The sequence below is a fragment of the Heteronotia binoei genome, chromosome 15, assembly GCF_032191835.1.
Source record: "Heteronotia binoei isolate CCM8104 ecotype False Entrance Well chromosome 15, APGP_CSIRO_Hbin_v1, whole genome shotgun sequence".
Lineage (NCBI taxonomy): Eukaryota > Metazoa > Chordata > Lepidosauria > Squamata > Gekkonidae > Heteronotia > Heteronotia binoei.
The window spans coordinates 10,304,787-10,312,965 of NC_083237.1; positions in this window are offsets into that span (position 1 = coordinate 10,304,787).

Here is an 8,179-nt window from a genome sequence, read left to right on the forward strand (position 1 = left end):
AACAAGGCAAATTACCACAGGACTTTCGCGATGCAATCATCATCACCCTATACAAGAACAAAGGGGAAAAGTCAGACTGCTCCAACTAACGGTGGATAACCCTGCTCTCCATCGCAGGCAAAATCCTTGCCAGAATACTCCTGAACAGACTGGTGCCCACCATTGCAGAAGAACTCCTCCCAGAGAGCCAGTGCGGCTTCAGAGCTAACAGGAGCACCACTGACATGGTATTTGTTCTCAGGCAGCTCCAAGAGAAATGCAAGGAACAGAACAAGGCTCTGTATGTGACTTTTGTCGACCTTACCAAAGCTTTCGATACCGTTAGCAGGAAAGGCCTGTGGCAAATCTTGGAACGTTTAGGATGTCCCCCAAGGTTCCTCAGCATGATCATCCAGCTACATGAAGACCAGCGAGGCCAAGTCAGACACTACAACGACCTCTTGGAGCCCTTCCCAATAGGCACAGGTGTAAAGCAAGGCTGCGTTCTCGCGCCAACTCTCTTTACGATCTTCTTTAGCATGATGCTTCAAAGAGCCGCAGTAGATCTAGATGATGACGATTGTGTCTACATCCGCTATCGTACCGATGGCAGCCTGTTCAACCTGAGGTGACTAAAGGCCCACTCCAAGACAATGGAAAAACTCATCCGAGAGCTACTGTTTGCTGATGATATTGCACTTGTCTCCCACTCGGTATCAGCTCTGCAGCATATGACGTCCTGCTTTTCAGAGGCTGCCAAGCTATTCGGCCTAGAAGTTAGTCTGAAGAAGACAGAAGTTCTCCACCAGCCTGCACCCCAGGAAGATTATCACCCTCCCTGCATCACTGTGGGTGAATCAGTTCTGAAGACAGTCCAGCAGTTCAGCTACCTGGGGTGCATCATCTCCTCAGATGCTAAGATCGACAAGGAGATTGACAACAGGCTGGCAAAGGCAAACCGTGCCTTTGGCCGACTGCACAAAAGAGTGTGGAGTAACAAGCATCTGAAAAAAGGCACAAAGATCAATGTTTACAAAGCGGTTGTGATGACAACCCTCATCTACGGCTCCGAATCGTGGGTTTTATACCGTCATCACCTGCGACTCCTTGAGCGCTTTCATCAGCGCTGCCTTCGCACTATCCTCAACATCCACTGGAGTGACTTTGTGACCAACACTGAAGTTCTCAAGCAGGCGGAGGTTACCAGCATCGAGGCACTGCTGTTGAAGATGCAGCTGCGCTGGGCAGGGCATATTTCTAGGATGAAAAACCACCGCCTTCCCAAGATTGCCCTGTATGGCGAACTCTCCACCGGCCATCGAAATAGAGGGGCACCAATGAAGAGATACAAGGACTCCTTGAAGAAATCCCTTGGCACCTGTCGCATCAACCATCACCAGTGGTCTGACCTAGCCTCAGATCGCAAAGCATGGAGGCACACCATCCACCAGGCTGTCTCTTCCTTTGAGAATGCACACATAGCTGGTCTTGAGGACAAAAGGAGATTGAGGAAGAATCGCACTGCTACAGCACCAACCCTAAATCAGACTTTTCCCTGCAGCCACTGTGGCCGGACCTGCCTGTCCCGCATTGGTCTTGTCAGCCACCAGCGAGCCTGCAGCAGACGTGGACTATTGCACCCTTCTTAAATCTTCGTTCGCGAAGCCAAGCCGAGAGAGACAATTCCCATCAGCCCCCGCCATCAGCCATGCTGGCTGGGGTTGATGGGAGTTGTAGGCAAAAAAGATTTGGAGAGCTACCGTTGGTCACTCCTGCTCTACATTATTTAATTCCGCCTTGAAAAGGGTACATTTTCATTTTTTTGGGGGGGGGGGGGCGGGCAGATATTTTGTGTATTTATTTTCCCTCTTTTTATTAAGAAATGCAATAGGTACACAACAAATAACTCTATAACTAGTGTCCAAAAATAGATTGCAATAGAAAGAGGAAAGCAAATTTCATTTTCATACAGAGAAGTCTAATATCCAAACTAGATAACACACACCCGATGCAATCTATCAAGTGAGTCCAAGGACGCGAAACCTCATTTCTTAGAACTTAATTTATTATACTTCTCATACTGCTTCTCCAAGAGAACTACTCCTCCCCCCCAACCCCCCCCCCCAAAAAAAAACCTTCACAATGTCAGTTAAATGGAAGGAACTCTCTGATGTCCCACGTATTTTCTTTGGGGAAATATGACCAACTGTTAAGGGATGTAATTCTTTACGCTTTCCAGAAACGCAGAATACAGCCAGAAAGATATCTAATCTTCATGAGGGGAGCATGCAGGGCTTTCATTGCTTCACTGTTGCATGCCTTTCCGTTACCTGCTTTCCCTGATTCTTCCCTTGTGGTTGGCGTCTTCCGTTCTCCCTTAAACCACTGCGGCGCATTTACCACAAAATGATGCCACAGGAGAGATCTACGGCTTCATGCACTAGTGACTGAGGGAATGAACCGGATGAATGACGGGCTCTCTTCCTGCACGGAAGCGCACACCCGAGCGAGGCTCAGCTTTTTGGGAGGGCAGTTTTTGCGCCGCCTCTGAATGAGTGTGTCACCCGCTTGCACAGTAATAGAAGCCAGTGTCTTCAGGCTGCAGGTTATTCAGCTGCAGGGGAACTTGGCCTTTGGCATCATCTCTTGTGATGTTTAGCCGACTTCGAAGAGCACTGCTATAAGTAGCGGCTCCCTCAGGCCAGCTAAGCCCAATCCATTCCAGGCCTTCTCCTGGCAGCTGACGAACCCAGTGCAAGTGCCAGCTTATTATAGAGAATCCAGATGCTGTGCAGGTCAGTTGTAGAGCCTCTCCGGGACTTTTCACCCCTCCACCAGTTTCAGTAAGGGTCTTGGGGAAAACACCTGCAGGACAGCAACAGAGCATAAAGACATTATTAAAAGAGGTAAGGAAAAGATCAGCATAGAATCCGGTGTTCCATCTCCATAACAAAATTATGGAAATGTCGTCTTACATGCAGGGAAGATGAAGAGAGAAATGATCAAGAGTGTCACTTCCATTGTGTCGATGTTTAGCAACACTCCCCAGGACTAGAAGAGGAATACAATGCAAGACCTTCAGCTCTGTATTTTCTACAGATAACCTCCCTTTAAAGAAGGCCGTACCAGAAAGTTATTTGCATGAGGTTAAAGGGAAACTTATAAAAAGAGGCCAAGGCAACCTCAAAACTGAGAGGTTAGGAGAAACATATTTATACTCTGGAGGGGGAGGCAGCCATCTTGCCTCTTTTCCTCACCACATCTGCTCAGTAACAGCTAACAGAAGCAGACATGTGTGTCAGACCCAGAGCCAAAGAAAGGACAATTGCAGTTCAAGATCTTTATTCAGCTTCATAGGCTTGTCAGCACTGGCATTCCCACCAGAGTTCACAGTTTATAAAGCCTTCTCTCCTGACCGTTATAATTCAAACAACCAAAGGCGCCAAGCAATAAAGGGGATGGCTAACAAATTACTAAGGGCTTATCACTCTCTGCTACTATCGGGTCCTCATCAGCTTCACTCCTGCACAATAGCCTTGGTTTCCTAGCAACAAACTAACTCCCAGACATTCCTAGCATTCCCAAGGGGTGCCTGTTCTAAGCGAATGGTCGGGGGAAGGCAAATGGTCAAAGCAAAACACATCATAGCAATGCAGGTTAGATAATTACATGACAAGAGGACAAGGGGAACAAAACATGACAAGAGGAACAAGATGGAGTGACTTTTGACAATGTGAGCCTCTTAGTATGATTTACCTCTGATCCAAGTCCTTCACCTGTTTGAGAAAACAAATCCCACTATGTTTCTCAGGCTGAATCGAGGGGTCCCACTTCATCACTCCAACCCTCTTCGTAATTTTTTATGACTCTCACATGTGCGGTAAAGATATATTCTTTGGATCGCCTGATCCTCAGAGGGACAGAACAGATAGCCACTGGGGAGCTTTCCCTGTGACCATATGTTACTTGAAGCAGGTTTTTAGTGCTAAATATAACACACAATGGAGTTAGGGAAAACACAAAATAAGTTTTGACTTTTATTGCCGCTGAAGGTTTCCTTGCAAGAAAGAATGTCTCAGGGGCATGGCTCAGACCGCTAGCTTGGGGTTGTAGTATGCCAACCTGGAAGTGAGCTGACACAAACCAAAGTGCCCTGGGATGGCCAGACAGCATGTGGCCTGCTGCTAGGACAGGGGCAGGCAGTGCACACCTTGGAGGAGCATCCAGAGGGCTCAAGTGCTTGAACCACCATGTTTCTGGTGCTCCCTGGCAGTTCAGATGGCCGGGAAGGCACCTTGGAAGCACATCTCCAATTTGCTACCACTTCCAGAGTGGTAGCTTTTTGAGGTGTGACTGGTACACCTATGGACAAGGTGAGTGCAGGAGAGGGACAGATGTGTGCGTTTGGACGAGTTGTTTTGATCCACTCAGGTCTCATCCCTGTGTCAGCTTACAGTGCCAGTCTGGATTCAGTCAATGTGAATGATGTGTGGATGTCATGGACTAGAGGAAATGGAGAGGCAGGAAGAGGGGCCTGTTTGGCACAGCTGCACGTAAACACGTGCTGCCTGAGTTTCTGGAAGAGTAGTTTTTGTCCTGCCAAGGAAAGGTTTTCCCTCACTGTGTTATCTTGTACAGTAATAGATGCAAGTGTCTTCAGGCTTTAGGCTGTTCATCTGGAGGAACACCTGCCCCTTGGAGTCGTCTTTTGTGAAACTGATCCGATTTTTGAGAGCACTGCTGTAGTAAGGGCTGCCACCAGCTAAGATCAATCTAACCCACTCCAGCCCCTTTCCTGGTGGTTGACGAACCCAATAGATATCAAAGTTTGATATAGAAAATCCAGACACGGTGCAGGTCAGCTGCAGAGTCTCTCCTGGTCTCTTGGTGCCACCCCCAGACTCAACAAGGATCTGTGAAGAAACACCTGCAGAGATGAGGAAACATATTAATTTATAAGTAACTGCAAGTCTGGGCAAATTCCTGGTGCCATCAAAATAGGAGCCTTTCTTACACTCCAGGAAGATGATGAGAAAACTTAACCAGAGCCGCAGTTGCATGTCGATGGGCTGTGAGATCAGGACCTGAAAGGGGGCTGAAGTCTACTGAGGACTTGAAATGCTGCTTCTGGAATGTCCCTTTAAAGGAGGCCGCTTCAGAAAGTCATTTGCATGATACCGGGGGTTCCTGCCAATATAAGAAACCGTAAAAGCCTCAGACAAAATGCTATGGCTGGTTATAGACAGAGTGTTTAAGGTGACCCAGGGACGCCTTGGGAACTGACCAGAATATCTGCTGCCTGCCCTGGACCCATATTCACCCCGTCCTCAGTGTCCTCAAGGAGGCTCAAAAAGTGGTAGTAAATTTCTGAGCCACACACCAGTTGCCTCTTCAGCATCCAGACATGGAAGCATGCAAGCAAGGATTGGTGGTGTGAACCTGCCAATCTCCACTAGGCACCCAATCCACTCTACAGCTGTCTGACTGCACCAAGGCGCCCCATGGGCAGGATAGAGGTGTCATGTTCTGGAACATGTGGAAGAAGAATTGCAGATTTATACCCCACCCTTCTCTCTGAATCAGAGACTCAGAGCGGCTTATAATCTCCTTTGTCTTCTCCCCCCACAACAGACCCCCTGTGAGGTGGGTGGGGCTGAGAGGGTTCTCACAGCAGCTGCCCTTTCAAGGGCAACCTCTGCCAGAGCTATGGCTGACCCAAGGCCATTCCAGCAGGTGCAAGTGGAGGAGTGGGGAATCAAACCCGGTTCTCTCAGATAGGAGTCCACGCACTTAACCACTACACCAAACTGGCTCTCCACTCAAACTGGCTCTCCACCAGGGGATTTGGCCACTCCTTTCTGAGCTGGCTGGTTTCCAAATGCCTCCCATGCACTCCAAACAGCCAGTCTGGATTCAGCCTATGAGGATCATTTAGCTTCCTTCAACAGCAATATTCCCTGGTCACACCTGATATCTACACAGCAGCATCTGATGAAAATGGTTTTCCCCTGCCCACTTTCTGTCTTGATTTTGCTTTCTTAAATGGAAGGATCAGAAAATGTATTCTGCAGGAACTCTGACCCCTGCAGCTGTTCCTCGATCTTCTATGACACCAAAAGAAGTCATTGCTGCCAAAGGAATTCGGTAGAAAATGGCTGTGTTGCTTTGCACTGCGTTTTTTGAAGATACCCAATGAAAGTTCAATGAGATACACTAAGCAACAACAGGGAAAATGCATTGACTGGTATTGGCAGTGTCCTTCTGTGCTTACAAAAGCTTGAAACGCAGAAAAAAACCCCCACAGTGGTTGACCAGAAATGGGCTACTTCCAGATGGTGTGAGTGTGTGGGCAAAAATAGATTTCTGTTTCTACTTTCTCTGCGAGTTGTGGTGTCAGCAATGTATTTTGCTCAGCTGCCAGCATTGTGGAACACGGAATCACAACCAGGAAATTCTTATACAGTGGAAAGATACTTGAATACAGTCTGCCTTTAAACAAATCAGGTCACAACAATGTTCCCCTTCAGAAAAATGGAGTTGGTTCATAAGAAAATGAGAAAAGAAATATTGGATCAGTCCAAAGGCCCATTCAGCCCAAAACACTGTGTCCCACAGTCAGTGCCGGTTCTAGGACACATGGTGCCCCAGGCAGACTCCCTGCTTGGCACCGCCCTGCCTCCCACCCTCTCTTTGCTTTGCCGTGCTCCATCACCCACCCACCCCAAAGTGGGACAGGCTGCCTCAAAGCCAGTAGAGCCCAGCCTCATCCCAGTGAGCTTCAGGGGGCGGGCAGAGTGCATTGGAAGGGAATGGAGGGGCTGGTGGTGGCTGGCAGCAGCAGTGGGGAGAGAGAGGCAAACTTGGTGGTTGTCTTGTGCACCAGGAGGAGATAGCCCCGCCCTCCCGGCACCCTAGGCAACTGCCTACTTTGCCTAATGAGCAAGCCGGCCCTGTCCACAGTGGCCAAAACCCAGGTGCCATTAGGAGGTCTACCAGCAGGGCCAGACTCCAGAATCCCAATGTCCCATCACGGACTGGATTCTGGCACCTCTTTGCTGGGATGATGCTAAGCTATTGTTCTTGAACAGTCTCTGGGAGCCTCACCCAAGCACCTCCAGGTGTTCACCACAATATCCAAAACTAACTTGACAGAAGGAGGTGGTATCTGTCGCCTTAGGAAGCAGTCCTGCCCTCCTCCTCAGACTTAGAAGCCGGAGTCCCAGAATCAGCTGCAGACCCAGAGGCCTCTACTGTTGACTCCCAAGTTATCTGGAAGCAGCCAAGCCCCTGTGGAGTAGATGCCTTTGTAATGAAACAAGGCATAGCACAGTAAGCAAAGCAAGCAGACCAGGCAGGTCCAGAGCCCTTAATAATGAAGTTGGATCACCTGATTTGATAGGCACAATCTCAAAATTAGATCAAAACCTGAGCTTGCAAAATAATGTCACAATCCAAACAAATGAGACACAATTTGTGAGGAAGGAAGGAAGGAAGGAAGGAAGGAAGGAAGGAAGGAAGGAAGGAAGGAAGGAAGGAAGGAAGGAAGGAAGGAAGGAAGGAAGGAAGGAAGGAAGGAAGGAAGGAATGGAAATTTAACAGTTTTGGCAAGGCAGAGAACATCCACAGTGTGTATGTTTCAGACTTTCTAGATCCCTTTGGTTCTGAATGTAGACTAGAAGATGTCCAAGCAAGACTGGTAAATAAAAAGCAAAAAGCCCCACGTGAACCAGCTTCTATATCCAATTGCATAACAAGAAAAACCATTCATATATAAATAATTGTATTTAACCCACATATATTGCTTTCGTCAAAACAACCGTAATACTCAGTCCTTTGAACAAAAGGAAGCATTTACACCAAGAGTTCTTTTCCTTTATATGGTAAAATTGTCCAGCTTTTCCATGTAATCCTGGTGTGATATTTCAAATGATGGATGTCTCTCAATGGATGCAGCCAAATTACAAAGAGGAAAGGGACAAGGTTGTACTAATACCCTTGTTTCGCAAAAGCTTTTTCAAGCTATAGAAGACCTCTTAGCAGAGACTTCTTCAAGCTGCAATAAACCTCTTGGTAGAGAGCATATTCAAGCTCTAATAGACATCTTAGCAAAGAGCTTCTTCAAGCTGCAATACACCTGAATAATATGATAAAAAGGGTACAAAAATTCAATAATGCACTTAAACCTGTTGCACATAAGCCA